The sequence below is a fragment of the Bos indicus x Bos taurus genome, chromosome 13, assembly GCF_003369695.1.
Source record: "Bos indicus x Bos taurus breed Angus x Brahman F1 hybrid chromosome 13, Bos_hybrid_MaternalHap_v2.0, whole genome shotgun sequence".
Classification (NCBI taxonomy): domain Eukaryota; kingdom Metazoa; phylum Chordata; class Mammalia; order Artiodactyla; family Bovidae; genus Bos; species Bos indicus x Bos taurus.
Genome location: NC_040088.1, coordinates 58690988 through 58708058, shown reverse-complemented (window position 1 = coordinate 58708058; position 17071 = coordinate 58690988). Strand labels below are relative to the sequence as shown.

General features: G+C 41.5%; 1 protein-coding gene across 1 annotated transcript in view; it reads left to right on the top strand.

Moving 5' to 3' along the window:
• KIAA1217 (KIAA1217 ortholog) overlaps positions 1 to 17071 on the top strand; it is an 815330-nt gene that overhangs the window by 71284 nt on the left and 726975 nt on the right. The gene's annotated exons all lie outside the window — the stretch shown is intronic.

The following is a 17071-nucleotide window of genomic DNA, read 5'->3' as shown; positions in this document are numbered from 1 at the left end:
TGAACCTGAAGATCCTACATTGGTCTGAGCAAGCCTATGATAAATGCCAGCTCTCATGTAGACAAAGATTCTAATGGGATGGAAATAAACCAAAAAAATAATTGAAAAGTCAAAGTAGCTGACCATGGATAAGGGAGAAGGAAGACGCTAGGACCACTCAGCTTGGGCAGTTGATGTTCAGTTGGGAGATGCCACTCACCAAGAAAACAAAGGGCAGGGATAGAAGATTAAAAAAAATTTTTTTGAACATTGGGGTACACGTGTCTCTTTCCCTTCTGGTTTTCTCAGTGTGTATGCCCAGCAGTGGGGTTGCTGGATCATAAGGCAGTTCTATTTCCAGTTTTTTAAGGAATCTCCACACTGTTCTCCATAGTGGCTGTACTAGTTTGCATTCCCACCAACAGTGTAAGAGGGTTGGGTGCTTGGGGCTGGTGCACTGGGACGGCCCAGAGGGATGGTATGGGGAGGGAGGAGGGAGGAGGGTTCGGGATGGGGAACACATGTATACCTGTGGCGGATTCATTTAGATATTTGGCAAAACTAATACAATTATGTAAAGTTTAAAAATAAAATAAAATAATAAAAAAAAAAAAAAAAGAAAGAAACCTGGAAGAGAAAAAAAAAAAAAATAAAAATAAAAATAAAAAAAATTTTTTTTTTGGCCACATCCCACGGCATGTGAGAACTTAGTTCCCTGACCAGGGATCGATCAAACGTGCATCTCCTACATTGGAAGGGAGCATCTTAATCCCTGGACCACCAGGGAAGTCCTGGGAAGGCAGAATTTTAATGCCCCTTTCCCCTCCATAGTTTCCTAGCGCAGAAGTGTATATGTAAGAAAAACTACTGAGACAGAAAGACTGCTTTAGTGATAATCAGGCAAGCATCCTGCCCCACAAAGCAAGCCCAGAGAGGCTTAAATCCAGGAATCCAAGCACGCTTTCTCCTTTGCTCCTGGGAGGCAGATGCCAGGATCTCTAACTCAGGAGGCCAGAAGGAGGGGGTTTTTTGCCCCCTTCCCCATCCAAAGCTGGTTCCTGCTCCAGAGTTCTTCCTCTGGAAAGGCAAGACTGTGGAGAAAAGTAACCTCTGAATTAGCAAACGACAACAAAGTGGGTGAAGTCCCATTCTGTTGCCAAAGAACAGTCACCTCATCCGTTCTTAACATGGGGCTCCATGAATGTTTCAAGAGCTGACCAATAAGATTTGTAGCTTTTCCTTTGGGGAAGAAACAGTGAGGCAGTGGAACAGTGGGGGCAGGGACATCATTTCTTTATTACAAGAGATGAGGTGCTCTCAAGTCCCTAGAGATGGTTCTTTACCATTTAGTGCAGCCCAGGAATGGGTTAATTCAAGGATCTTGGACTTAGCTTGCTTCATGAGGGTGCTTGGAGCTAAGCAGCTAAGGGTGGTGTAGGCTTGCCAGGGTCTTGTGGAGCCTCACAGATCTCCAGCAGACATCCTTCCAGAACCACCCCAGACACATAAGTCAGCATTGATCCCTATACTGTGCTATTCCCACTGTTGGGGGCTCAGGAGTCCTCATCCGTATGGTGCACAGCCCTCATTCCCACAGAATTTCAGGTCTAGTGAGGACTTCTTGTAATGCAGAAGGAGGTGAGACAGCAAATGTGCTTTATCAAAGAAGTGGGATTGATTGCTGCTACACCATTCTTTCATCCCCTCAGCTCTCATTGGCTTTGCTGTAACGACCTTAGCGTCTTAGAAGCTCTATTCCAAACACTGGAGCGCATTTGGCTTCGACATGTGCAATCAGTGCCTGCCATGGGAACTGGCTCCCTTTAAACTCAAAATTAATTATAGGCATTTATATTTCCAGCAACCAAATGGGTAATCAGACCTAATTAACTGGTAATCAATCAATGCTGCTTTTCTTTCCCTATCCTTCCCCATGTACAGTAGTAAGTAAGATAGTTTTGGATCTGAGAAGATTAGAAGCCCTTGGGAGGCTGGAGTGAACCATTCTGACATCATACCTGGGGATGTGGTTTCTCCTCTTGGTAATGATGTATGGTGGGCATGTGCCCATATCTCTCACTGTGCTTCCAGCCCTCTCCTGTTTGGCTTAGTGGTTTTCATGTCTTCTGTGCTAGAGGCTGTACTAAAAAATGAAAATGCTATTTCTCAAGTGGCTACACACTGGATGAATCCTGATTCTTGCTGTATGTCTTGTTTAGGCTTCAGTAGAGTTGCATTTATGTAGTTTAGTTACACATTATCTATTATTGGTTAAAAGATACTTTCAACCTAAGCTCACTTTTCATGAACTCCTCACTGGTAGATAAAGTTCACTGTGTTTAGTGGTGACAGAAAAGTAAAACAGGAATTTGTGCCCTACTACTTCAAAAGCAAAAGCAAAATGTTGCTACCTTGGCCCCCAAGGATGGAGAAGACTCTGTGACACAACTTATTATACTATAGCCAGTGGTAACTATTATATTAGTTCCCATTTTATTTTTGAGGAGTGATATTAGTTTTGCTCTTATTCACCCCTGAGTCAGTCTGGTCCTCTGGTGTCTTCGTGATGTACCAGATCTTCCCAGTGTCCCCAAAGTAAGCAGGACACAGGGGTAGGTCCTGTGTACACATTGACCACTGTGGATCTCCAGGGGCTCCCAAGAGCCCATCTGTTTTTCCAGTATCAGGAAACTCTGTGAAGTGGGAAGCCTGATGGGGTTAAGTAATATATTGCATACAGAATACAAGTCACCTTTTTATGATGGGTAATAGTAGTGCCGTACATTCAAGGTACATCTGGTCAGGTGTGAGGCACCCCTCAATGTGACAACATAATGTAGCATGTTTTTAACCTGGCACTCTTTCTGTAATCAACTCTTCTCCCCTTTTGTCACCTTGATAGAAGCCTTCATGTGCTAGGAAATTCTAAAGAAGTGTCCTTTGTAAGATCAGAACTAGCATTGAAACGATGCCACCAGGTTTGGTTATGGTGTTTCTTGTGGTGGGGTTGGAGCCACTGCAGAGATGGTTTCCAGAGACATGGCTTTGTTTCCTACGGGGTTCAGGTTGAATGAAGCTCTCTCTCCCAATATAAATCACCCAACTTGGAGTTCCTGCAGTGAATATTAGTTTTTTCCTCCTCATACGGTACACTTTTGAATCACTTCCTTGTGCCATAGGTTTTGATTGAGAAAATGCAGGCAAATTTTTAATATTAACATGAGTAAGATAGAAATGAAAAAGTATGTTTTTTTGCCACCAAATCCCCTCAAACATATTACTCCAATCCAATCAAGATACTGGTGCTTCTTGATTATATTTTATGGAATTTATATTGTATATGATAACCCTGGCCTCTGTACAACAGATACACTTGAAAAATCTCAAGGGCTCAACACAAGAGAAGTTTATTTCTTGGTCGCATAATGTGTGTTCCTAATTAGTGAGTGGCATTCTTCCAGGAATGATTTGGAACTGGCTTTCTTTCATTTTGTGGCTTTGGCATTTCTGATACAAAGTTTCCAAGTAACCATGAAAGGAGAAAGGGCATGAAGGATTGATTATGTTTAAGGACCATGGCACGCATTGCTCTGACTCATGTCTTCTTAGGCACAGTTCAGTCACATGAGAGAAGATTGAGATGGGTTCAGCTTAGTGCCCAGCGGGAAGAGGACACAGCTGTGGTCTGCGGCTAGCCCAGTTCCATCACAGTTGTGTTCTGTCTTTTCCTTCATGCCCTCTCCATTCTTTTGCCATTTGTCTTTTTTCACTTCTGCCACATAAAGTTTAGAGCTTCCCAGGTGGCTCAGTGGTAAAGAATCTGCTCGCCCATGCAGGAGACCTGGGTTCAATCCCTGGGTTGGGAAGATAGATCCCCTAGAGAAGGAAATGGCAACCCATCCCAGAGTATTCTTGCCTGGAGAATTCCATGGGCATAGGATCCTGGCAGGCTATAGTCCCTGGGGTCACAAAGAATCAGACATGACTTAGTGACTAAACAACAACAAACATGAAGTTTGGCGATATGGCCCACATGTTGAAAATTTTTTTGAAAGCATCTAAAAATACACCACACTGTCAAATTTTATGAATGTTAAACTATGTGAATTTAAAATTCATATACTTTTAAAAAGTATGACTCAAATGTTAGTATGTATTAGCAGAATCTCACTTTATATGTAAAATTTGAAAAAATCAAATATACCAAATTTTAAAATCATTTGAATTATATAATTTCTAAGCTGGCTCGCCAAGCAGGTTGTAAAGTATTTATGTCATTGACAGTTGGAGGTTCCGCAATACTTGATGCCAGTAGGTATAATGTGAACCATAAATTCTTCATATGCATTAGAATCTCTGAGGAAGGTTTTATATGACTGATGTATTGTCATCTTAATGGCCTTGAAGGCATTCTGTGTTGCTGGCATGTAAGGTGTGCTGGCCTTAAACTTGGGGTACAGGTGCCTTGTTCTGGCTCGTGAACCTTAGGGAGTATCACTCTGGCAAGAGGTCCCTATGGCCCAGGGGTCCTACCAATCTGGAGTCCATCCCCGTTGTGCTCCAGGTCCCAGGGATTTGGGCATGCCTGCTCAGATGACTCCCAAGTTCACATCCAACGTCAGTGAAGACCTCTTGCGCTGGCAATTCCCTTGGAGGTCAGGAAGCAGATGGATGTAGGCATCTCTAAGCCTGAGGTTGGCCCAAGGGTTGGCTGTTCTCAGAGGGATGTGGTTGAGCTCTTGACATCAGCCAGGGCTGTCTACAGCCTGCCCCCCATATTGCTCATGAACAGAACCCATGAATGGAAGAAAAGGAGGGTGGGATGTAGGCTGGGGACCCAGAGTTTTCCTTTGCTGCTCTTTCCCATGTGAGTCTCTGAGGAACCCAAGAATTCTAAATTCACCCCTAGTTTCCAATTCTGTTAAGCAGTTATGTTTGTTAAAACAGGAGGCTTGAGTGTATTTAACAGTTTATGAGCTTAATTTATTTATATGTTTTTATGTTCATGCATATGGATATGGGCCTTCATTTCTATTCTTGTCTGGGCCTCATGGATGTAAAGGGTTGATGACTTGCAGAATGTGAAGCAGATGAGAGAGGTTGCAGTCAATTGCTGAAAATCTTGACATGTGTGCCAAGTAGCAACGGGGAGCTGACAGACATATTCAAAAGTCACACAGTGAGAAGAGTTTTTATAAGACAACTGAGGGCAAAGTGAGGCATGAGCTGGGCCGGGCTTCAGACAATGAGTGGCTTAGAGGCTCTTGTGGATGATTAACTCGTAGAGGACGAGGCAGTGAACATGCAGGTGGGTGATGAGGAGGATCTGGATTCGAGAGACATTTATAAGGTAGAATCAATGAACTTTGCTGATTCACAGGCTAATCAGTGGAATGACAGAGTTGAAGATGGGGAGTTAGAACTCAGAGGAGGGATTAAGTTGTCTCTGTTGTCTGGGAAACTGTAAGGATGGTGATGCCACTGGTGGGGACTGGAAGGCAGATAGGGTTTGTGCGGAGAGACAAGTTCAGTTTCAGGCACCCTTTGTTGCAGGGGTGGGTGTGCAGCAGGCAGTGGATGTCTGGAACCACACTGGGCAGACAAGTCAGAGAGTTGCACCTTGACCTCTGTCCTTCCTCAGCACACCCCACAAGCCATACACAGGCTGTCTCATGTAAGAGTGACCAACGTTGATGACTGTTTTGACTAAACAGACTAGATGTTCAATTTAAAATTTTAAGCTTAGTTTATGACAAGCTCAACATTTTAGGTCCTTCATACCATTCCATATCACATGGAACTTCAGGTGATTAAATTACCTGTCTGGACATATTGTGGGGGCTTCCCAGGCGGTGCAAGAGATACAGAACCTGCCTTCCAGTTCAGGAAACATAAGAGACGTGGGTTTGATTCCTGGATCAGGAAGATCCCCTGGAGGAGGGCATGGAAACCCACTCCAGTATTCTTGCCTGGAGAATCCCATGGACAGAGGAGTCTGGTAGGCAACATTCCATTGGGTCACAAAGAGTTGGACTTAACTGAAGTGACTTAGCACGCACACACAGACGTATTGCATTAAAATGGGATAAATCTGAATTTTCTTCCTTTGATATGACTTTGTAGAATAAGACTTTTTCATCACCAGTTTTTCCCCAATGGTCAGTGGCTTCTCTGGGTATTTTATTTATTCTGAATTTAAATCATTTTGTGTTGTAATCCTGTTAGCTTCTATAACCTGTATAACTATAAAATGTAATTGTCCCTCAGACATAACAGATGATGTTATGAAAGTAACATGGAATCAAAATGACTTTCATTGAGTCAGATAAAGAACGCTAATGATTTCCTTTAAAATTATAGGGCAGGTGATGTTCAGAAAGAATCAAGTATTAAGTAGAGGAATGACATTGGATCAGTGCCCAGATTCTTGAGGGACCATCAGTGATAACCTGGTTTCCTCTGGGCTTGAATCCACATCATGTCTTCTCAGTATAGCATCCCTCACAGTAAGCTTCCCTGGTGACTCAGAGGATAAAGCATCTGCCTGCAATGCAGGGAGACCTGGGTTTGATCCCTGGATTGAAAAGATCCCCTGGAGAAGGAGATGGCAACCCACTCGAGTACTCTTGCCTGGAAAATCCCATAGATGGAGAAGCCTGGTAGGCTACAGTCCATGAGGTCACAAAGAGTCGGACACAACTGAGCAACTTCAATTTCAGTTTCATTCACAGTAAACTTAATTGTTCAGATGCCTCCTGAAAGGACATTGTAGTTTATAACTTGATTCTTTAAGGACTTTAATCTGCATTAACCATGTAAACTTTGGGGAACTATTTGAAATTACATACATATTTAAATTTTTTCATCGGTGAAGATATAGATGATGATGCTCTTGTGCCTAACTTATTACTTTATTCACACATTTATTTATAATATTGTCCTACATCAGCCTCTTCTCCCAGGTTACAGTTGTTTACATCATAAGGGGTATTTTTGGCTATAGGCATTACCTGAGGTTAGTATCTCAATTAGAAATTAACATTAATAAAAATCTAAATGTCTTTTATTATTTTAAGACACATAGACAAGATTACTGGAAAAAATACATGGAAATCACTAGTATGTGTACTGAATGTTATGACTATGGATACTTTTTCTTTCATTATACATATCCTGTAATTTCCAAAATTTCTGCAATGAACACACATTTCTTAAATGTGAAACAAGGAAATACATATTTTTTTAAAAAGAAAAACAAGGAAATATGTCAAGGGTCATATGTGTCTGAAGAACAGAGTGATGAGGTGACAAGTGGTCATATGAAAGCTCACGTGCATGAACACTCTTATATTCACTAAAAGGAAATAATAAAGCCAAGAAAAAGGAGAGCAGCTGTCAATGTCTTGCTATCCCTCTGAAATAGAAAGGAAGCTGAACTACAGAAAATACTTTCTTTCTGTCTATCTCTTTAACATGTCATTGACTACTAGTCTTAACTAAGGATGTATCTGCGGCAGGTAGAAGTATCTATTGCTGCAGGAGAAGACCTTATTCTTCATAATTGGAAGAGTTCCCATTACTTTTTCTTTTTCATATCATTAAAGATTTAAGCACATAGAGAAAAATGAAATGGCCATGAGTTCAACTTTGTCAAAAACCTGGCATTTTGCTGAATTCCTCCAGATTGTTTTGGTCTTATCAAGTAGAATATTTACATCTTTATTGTGGAAAAAGAGGGGAGACTTCAGGTGTGCCCTGATTGCATGCTGTTGGCACAGGGCTGTTGTAGGCAGACTCACCAGAACTGAAAGCTCCTCCGTGATTGGTTAGGAGTGCATATTTGGTTTCCTTTGATTGATCCTAAGTTGAAAGTCGGACAAAAATTAAGGAAACTATCCATTATTAATCAAGTCCTGGCCATTTGGGGCTGGTTGTTAGAGAAGTTGTCGTGTGGCCTCCTGGACTGACACTCAAGAAAGCTGTCCAGCTTCCTGCAGATTTGACTTAAAGCAGGTTGGCTTCCTGGGCTGTTGACTGAGAGAAGGGGTGTTTCCTGGGCAGGTGGCTGCAGGTTGGGGGTCGAGCTCTATTTTTGTATGTCATCTGTCTGTATATTCAGTCTTTCATGATACTTGAACCTCAGATTTATTCATGTTTACCTGATGAGTGGTATTTCATTGTATAACTATGCAACAGTTTATTCATCCATTCTCTGGCTGACTTGAATTCCAGCTTTTTACCATCATGAACAATGCTGCAGTTAATATTCATGTCTGCTTGTAGAAGAAATACTTTTATTCAGTGATTCATACCATGATTTTCCTGCTGTATGTCTGCTTTCTGTTTGGGGGCCAGAAGGAGATAATGGCTTTTTATAACTCGTGTCTCTCCTGTTGATCAAATGTGAAACGTCATCATTTCTTTCTGGCCCCCAAACAGAAAGCAGACATACAGAAGGAAAGTCAGTATATGAAGCATTGAATAAAAGTATTTCTTCTACAAATGACTTTCCCTGGTGGTCCAGTGGTTAAGAATCTGCCTTCCAGTGCAGGGGATATGGGTTCAAACCCTGATTGGAGAACCAAAATCCCACATGCAGCAAGGCAACTGAGTCAACATGCCACAGCTAGAGAGAAACCTGACCGCTGCAACTATGATCTGACACAGCCAAAAATAATAAATAAATAAAGTTTTTTAAAAAAGAGCTGAATTAATGATTTCCAAAATAAGTAAACACTGTCTAGGATTTCCAGGGCTACAAAAGTAGGCCAGCAAATTACCTTTGCCTGGTATTTAAATGTTAATGATTTTTAAAAAAAATCGCTTTTGCTCCTCCTCCTGCAAAAATACAAATTCTACCACCTCTTCTTCCTCTGTGTCTCGCCTCTTCATCTGTAATTAGTTCGTGGCAACTGCACGACTTCCCCAAGATGGAATCTCTTGAAGCTAGCCATTATAAATTGCCTCCAATGTTGCTTATTCAGGACATTATATCACATAAAGCTCACTCACTGTGAATGTTTATGATCAAGGCCAGGTGACTAATAGATCCTTAACTAGAAGTTAAATTGACCGCCAGCTCTAAGATGAACCCCTGCTATTGAATACTTGTCAACGTCGTTATTTTATGTTTACCTTCTCCTTTAAAACTGCTACTGTGTATTCAATATTAATATTGTAATGCAGCCTTTTATGTGTATATGCTTTCTGGGATTTTTATAGCTTTTGTCTTCACTCTAGATAATCACTTAATGGGCATTCATCTGAATAGTATTTATTTCAAAGAAATAGTGCAAAAAAAAATTAAAAACATACCTGATGGAAAAAATATGAAGTTGTGCTCCCTCCTATGTGAGCAAGTTTTAAAAACCCAACCACTTAATTCACAAGCTTGTTCCCTTTGGTGTGTCCCACTGCCTTCAGTATTTCTTGGTTGGATTTAAAAACAGAAAGGCACTTTCTAACAGATCTTGCTGTCTCTGGGCTTACCTGCTTCAGCTTATTTTTCCAACCATGAGCAGAGTGATCTGATATAATGAATCGAAAGACTTCCCTGGTGGTCCACTGGTTAAGACTCCAGCTTTAACTGCAGGGGATATGGGATTAATACAGCTTCCATGGTGGCTCAGGCGATAACAATCTGCCTGCAATGCAGGAGACCCTGGTTCGATCCCTGAGTTGGGAAGATCTGGAGAAGGGAATGGCAACCCACTCCAGTATTATTGCCTGAGGAAATCCATGGATAGAGTAGTCGGGAGGGGTGCATGGGGTTGCAAAGAGTCGCACATGACTGAGCGACTACCACTTCTTGGGGAAACAAGATTCTGCATGCCAAGTGCTGAGGTCAAAATATAAAAAAAAAAAAGAAGAAGAAGAAAATTTAATTACCCCCATGCTTAAAATCCATTAAGGACTTAATGTTGAGTTTTAAGTCAATTTTTTCACTCTCCTCTTTCACTTTCATCAAGAGGTTCTTTCATTCTTCTTTGTTTTCTGCCTTAAGGGTGGTGTCATCTGTGTATCTGAGGTTATTGATATTTCTCCCAGCAATCTTGATTCCAGCCTGTGCTCCATCCAGCTCAGCATTTCACATGATGTCAGTTCAGCTCAGTCATGTCCAACTCTTTGCCACCCCATGGACTGCAGCACGCCAGGCTTCCCTGTCCATCACCAACTCCCAGAGCTTGCTGAAACTCATATCTGTCAAGTCAGCGATGCCATCCAACCACGTCATCCTCTGTTGTCCCCTTCTTCTCCTGCCTTTAATCATTCCCAGCATCAGGGTCTTTTCAAATGAGTCAGTTCTTCACATCAGGTGGCCAAAGTATTAGAGTTTCAGCTTCAGCATCAGTCCTTCCAGTGAATATTCAGGACTGATTTCCTTTAGATTTGACTGGTTTGATCTCCTTGCAGTCCAAGGGACTGTCAAGATTCTTCTCCAACACCACAGTTCAAAAGCATCAATTCTTCAGCACTCAGCTTTCTTTATAGTCCAACTGTCATATCCATACATGACTACTGAAAAATCCATAGCTTTGACTAAATGGACCTTTGTTGTCAGAGTAATGTCTCTGCTTTTTAATATGCTGTCTAGGTTGGTCATAGCTTTTCTTCCAAGGAGCAAGTGTCTTTTAATTTCATGGCTGCAGTCATCATCTGTGGTGATTTTGGAGTCCCCCCAAAATAAAGTCTTTTACTTTTTCCATTGTTTCCCCACCTATTTGCCATGCAGTGTTGGGACCAGATGCCATGATCTTAGTTTTCTGAATGTTAAGTTTAAAGCCAACTTTTTCACTCTCTTTCATTTTCATCAAGAGGCTCTTTAGTTCTTCTTCACTTTCTGCCATAAGGGCAGTGTCATCTGCATATCTGAGGTTATGATATTTCTCCCAGCAATCTTGATACCAGCTTGTGCTTCATCCAGCCCAGCATTTCACATGATGTACTCTGCATATAAGTTAAATAAGCAGGGTAACTATATACAGCCTTGACTTACTCCATTCTCGATTTGGAAACAGTCTGTTGTTCCATGTCCACTTCTAACTGTTGCTTCTTGACCTGCATACAGATTTCTCAGGAGGCAGGTCAGGTGGTCTGTTGTTCCCATTTCTTGAAGAATTTTCCGCAGTCTGTTGTGATCCACATAGTCAAAGGCTTTGGCGTAGTCAGTAAAGCAGAAGTTGATGTTTTTCTGGAACTCTCTTGCTTTTTTGATGGTCCAACGGATGTTGGCAATTGGATCTCTGGTTCCTCTGCCTTTTCTAAATCCAGCTTGAACATCTGGAAGTTCATGGTTCACATACTGCTGAAGCTGGGCTTGGAGAATTTTGAACATTACTTTGCTAGTGTGTGAGATGAGTGCAATTGTATGGTAGTTTGAACATTCTTTAACATTGCCTTTCTTTGCGATTGGAATGAAAACTGACCTTTTCTAGTCCTGTGGCAACTGCTAAGTTTTCCAAATTTGCTGGAATATTGAGTGCAGCACTTTCACAGCATCATCTTTCAGGATTTGAAATAGCTCAACTGGAATTCCATCACCTCCACTAGCTTTGTAGTGATGCTTCCTAAGGCCCACTTGACTTCACATTCCAGGATGTCTGGCTCTAGGTAAGTGATCACACCATCGTGGTTATCTGGAAATAAGTCATGAAGATCTTTTTTGTATAGTTCTTCTGTATATTCTTGCCACCTCTTCTTAATATCTTCTGCTTCTGTTAGGTCCATACCATTTCTGTCCTTTATTGTGCCCAACTTTGCATGAAATGTTCCCTTGTTATCTCTAATTTTCTTGAAGAGATCTCTAGTCTTTCCCATTCTATTGTTTTCCTCTATTTCTTTGTACTGATCACTGAGGAAGGCTTTCTTATTTCTCCTTGCTATTCTTTGGAACTCTGCATTCAGATGGGTTTATCTTTCCTTTTCTCCTTTGTGTTTAGCTTCTCTTCTTTTCTTGGCTATTTATAAGGCCTCCTCAGACAACCATTTTGCCATTTTGCATTTCTTTTTCTTGGGGATGGTCTTGATCCCTGCCTCCTGTACCATGTGACAAACCTCTGTCCATAGTTCTTCAGGCACTCTATCAGATCTAGTCCCTTAAATCTATTTCTCACTCCCACTGTATAGTCATAAGGAATTTGATTTAGGTCATACCTGAATGGTCTAGTGGTTTCCCCTACTTTCGTCAGTTGAAGTCTGATTTTTGCAATAAGAAGTTCATGATCTGAGCCACAGTCATCTCCCTGTTTTGTTTTTGCTGACTGTATAGAGCTTCTCCATCTTTGGCTGCAAAGAATATAAACAATCTGATTTTGGTGTTGACCATCTGGTGATGTCCATGTGTAGAGTCTTCTCTTGTGTTGTTGGGAGAGGGTGTTTACTATGACCAGTGCATTCTGTTGGCAAAACTCTGTTAGCCTTTGTCCTGCTTCATTTTGTACTCCAAGGGCCAAACTTGCCTGTTACTTTAGGTATCTTTTGACTTCCTACTTTTGCATTCCAGTCCCCCATGATGAAAAGAACATCTTTTTTGGGTGTTAGTTCTAAAAGTTCTTGTAGGTCTCCAGAGAACCATTCAACTTCAGCTTCTTCAGCATTACTGGTTGGGGCATAGAGTTGGATTGCTGTGGTATTGAATGGTTTGCCTTGGAAACAGAGATCATTCTGTCGTTTTTGAGATTGCATCCAAGTACTGCATTTCAGACTCTTTTGTTGACTATGAGGGTTACTCCATTTCTTCTAAGGGATTCTTGCCCACAGTAATAGATATAATGGTCACCTGAATTAAATTCTCCCATTTTAGTTCACTGATTCCTGAACTGTTGATGTTCACTCTTGCCATCTCCTGTTTGACCACTTCCAATTTACCTTGATTCATGGGCCTAACATTCCAGGTGCTTATGCAATATCGTTCTTTACAGCGTCGGACTTTACTTCCATCACCAGTCACATCCACAACTGGGTGTTGTTTTCTCTTTGGCTCTGTCTCTTCATTCTTTCTGGAGTTATTTCTCCACTCTTCTCCAGTGGCATATTGGGCACCTACTGACCAGGGGAGTTCATCTTTTAGTGTCATATCTTTTAGCCTTTTCATACTGTTTATAACAGCTGTGTAGTCTGATATGAAAGCTCCTGAGGGCATATTCTCTAAGCTGATTCCTGGTATTTCCAGCACAGCTACCTAACAGCAGGCATGTTCTTTACCTACACTCTGGGGCTCTCAGAGATGCCAAAGGGCCCTAGCCCCTTTACCTGGGATATTCCCCCTTTTTCTGTTTATCTGACTAGCTCACCCTTTAGGACTCACCTCCAGAGTGTCTTGTTCTGTGAAGCTGTCCCCTTGCCCACAGAAGCAGGAGTCCATCCCCTTTTTTGTAATTAAGAACATGTTTGCCTCCCCTATTAGACTATGGGCTTTTCGAGGCAGGAGCTGTCTTGAAATGCTGATCTATTTGCCTTTTCAGTTGTGAATTAAGAAAAAATGTGTACACACGCATACACCCACGCCTATATATGCATGCAGACATATACCTGACTCCTCGCTGCCAATTGCTTTCTGAACTTGGACGTGTTTTTGAACCTCAAGCCTTCAGTTTCCTCTTGAGGAAGTTGAGCTTAGTTAGGTTTGGGATTTTTGGAGGAGTCATTAGAAATCTCAGCCAAAGATTCACTAAAAAAAGCACCATTTCTCTTAACTCGCTTTTCTGTCCTTGCTGCATGTTTAATCACTCAGTCATGTCTGACTCTTTGTGACCCCGTGGACTATGCCCGCCAGGCTTCTCTGTCTGTGGAATTTTCCAGGCAAGAATACCGGAGTGGATTGCCATTTCCTTCTCCACAGAATCTTCCCGACCCAGGGATCGAACTTGCATTGGCAAGTGGATTCTTTACCTACTAGGCCATCAGGGACTGTTGTATAACTGGAGGGAAGAAAGGAATGAAAGAGGAAGAACAGAGGGGAGGGAGGAGGGGAGGAAGAAAAACGAATGAAGGAAAGCAGCATGTGATGATGTGAGATGTTTCTTGAGATCTGGACAGGTGAGAAGGCTGCCTAGACAGCATAAAATTCTATTGGAGAAGAGGAAACAGGAGGACGCTGATACTGGGTGGGCAGCAAATAGTGTCCACACCAAAAATTGCTTGTGGGATACAAATAAATCAGACCTGCAGCCTGTCTCCAAGGCTCTTTCTGTCTAGTAACAGATTCTGAAACATGTGTCTGCACAAAATTACAAAGCAAGTGGTGAGGATTGTTATAGACAGTGGGCCTTCTGTTAAAGTCCATTGAGTGAATACGTAAACTGAAGTACAGATGAAGCTCTTATGGGACTTCCAAGGAGGAATAAATTCCATCTAGCCAAAAGGCTCTTGGAAGGGAGGAGCAATACTTAACCTTGAACTTGAGGACTGGGAGTATAACAGGAGTAAGTTGCAAGGGTCTAGGGTGATGGAAGAATGGGAAAGGGGCACATACTTGGTAGAGTGATGAGTGAAGAGGAATGAATGGTAACTGAGATTAATCCAGTTTAGCCAATGACTCATTCTTGATGGCTCACAAGGAAGATGGCTATGCCTCCAGCATTACAAATTCTAACAAATTTAGACACACATTATTTACTCATGTTGGCTTTTCTAATGGATAGCCATCCAATACTGTTGCTACCTCTCCAAAAGCTTAAAAGTATATTAAGGGGTAACCAAAAGAACATTAGTCAAAATAGTGACAGATAATTATTATAACTCCAACCTTGTTACATGCAACACAGGGACCAGGAAGTGAGCTCCCTAGTGTGGTGGTGGCAGAATTGTCATAGCCTTGTTCCCTAATTATTAGGGAAGAGTTCCTCAACCAGAGTAAACCAAAGGCTAAAGGAAGTCCTAAGAGCAGTATGCACAACAAACCCAGAAATGTGATTGAACGTGGTCCCGTGGAATTGCACCTTCTGCTTGTGTTGCTCAAAAGTCTGAATTCCCAGGGAGAAAGGAAAAAAAAAATTCCAATCGTCAAAGTTTAACCTTTAACCATCGTGACAGCAATGTTTGTGTGCTGCTTACAGATCCTCGACTGAGGAGATTGAGTATGACAGTGAGAATGGGAAAAAAATGTTTTCTGTTTTATAGACATTTAAAATATGTTAAGGTGTAATAGCATCATCTTTTTCTCTCTAGTAATGTTTTAAAATTTAAAGGAGATCTTTGAGTCATTTTTTTGGTATATTACAAGCAATCATATAAAAGAGAGTAAAAGGGGGAGTTCAATATATTTTTCAAATAATATGAAAAAAACAATTTCCTGATCTTTATGAATTCTCTCCTGTTTCCAAATGTTCCCCATTTGCATGGATTCTCTGGGGTAATTTAAATATGGAAAGTTTGCTAATGGAAAATCCTCTTGTTAGACAATAGAATGAGAATATATGAGATTGTAAGAGATTTATGTTGTTGAGCTTTCCATAACTACGGGATACCTGCTGCTACATCTGTTACTCAGCTGGGTATTGGAGAAATAATAGCATATCCTTCCTTGACAGTGTCATTCAAGGGTCAGGAGAAGCAAACAGGGTCTCACAGTTCTGGGCCATGTAGGTAAAGAGAGTGGTAAATACATGTTTCTTCAGGAGTTTGCAGTAAGGCATTTGACTTAATTTTGAAGGTCAAGGAAAGAGCCCAGAAGACCTCGAGTACATCAAGGAGAAGGGTTGCAGATAATGGTCTGGGACAGAAGGCACAGCATATGCAGAGGCTCAGAGGACAGAGAAAGCAACATTGTAAGGGAGACGGCCAGGAGTTGGGAGAAAACCAAAGCAGACCAAACCAAAATCCATCATGCCGTCCAGCTTCCATATTCAGCGTGCCATACGCATATTGTATTTCTGAAACAGAAGTAGCCTTCCTTAACTAATATTTCTTTTCTAAACTAATTGTTGAAATCAATAATAGTGTTTATTGTTTTGTTTTCATCCTTTTAAAAATTGTGGGCCCTGTTATGATGAGCATCCCTGTTATATGTATCTCAGTGCCTTTGTCCATCATTTTTTTACAGTAAATTCTTAGAAGCAGAATTACCAGGTGAAACCCAAGCACACTGTAATGCTTTTGATGAATTTTCCCTACAGTTTTATTTATACTCCTGCTAGGATGATGGAGTATCCCTTTACCTGGATCTTGATTGCTCAGATTTTTAGCAGCTCTATCCGCTCACTCAGTTTTTAAAATGTTAATCTACTGGAACTTCTTTTGGAGTATATTCTTGAGGACAGAGATTTGTGAGAAGTCTCTTGTGTTTAGGGTTTTGTCATTGGCAAATCCTTTTATAATTTATTGTTTAAATATTATTTTGATGTGGACCATTTTTAAAGTCTTTATTGAATTTGTTACAATATTGCTTCTGTTTTAGATTTTGGTTTGTTAGCTGTGAGGCATGTGGGGTCTTAGCTCCCTGACTAGGGATTGAACTCATACCCTCTGCATCCGAAGGTGAAGTCTTAACCACTGGAATGCCAGGGAAGTCCTGGCAAATCCTTTTTTAAACAAAATCGGTTATTGGAGAGTTAAGATCCCTCTCCATGCCATTTGGAGGTAGCCTGACGGGGGAAACATGGAATATCTGAGCCGGAATTTCTCGTGGCGTTCACAAGCTTCGGTCTACCAGGGAGGCCCCCAAGTGTAAGATGGAGGATGCACCTTCCCCAGGATCGTTCAGCGTCCAGGGCAAGAGTGAGGTCTGTCTGTAGTCCAGGTTTCTAAATCATCACCCAGTGTGGTTCCCCTACCACCTGAAGTCTAGTCCTAAAATTTCCAGCAAAGGCTTTATAGGCAGTGTGCTTGTTCTTTTGTAAAGTGTCTGCTGTGACATTATCCTTTGCTTTGCTCTCCCTCCTTCCCATGTGGAGCTTTCAACTAATTAATGAAAGATCAGGTGACAAATGATTCGTTTTCTGACGGGATTTTGCTGTGAATTGTTGAGCCTGATTATGTGTGCATATTTTGGGGACAGCAGTGTCCTTACAGCTCTCATTTCCATGGTTAATTACCGCATGTGGCTCTTGTGAGCCAGTTCTGTCGGGTAGGAGCAGGACAGGGATAGGCAGAC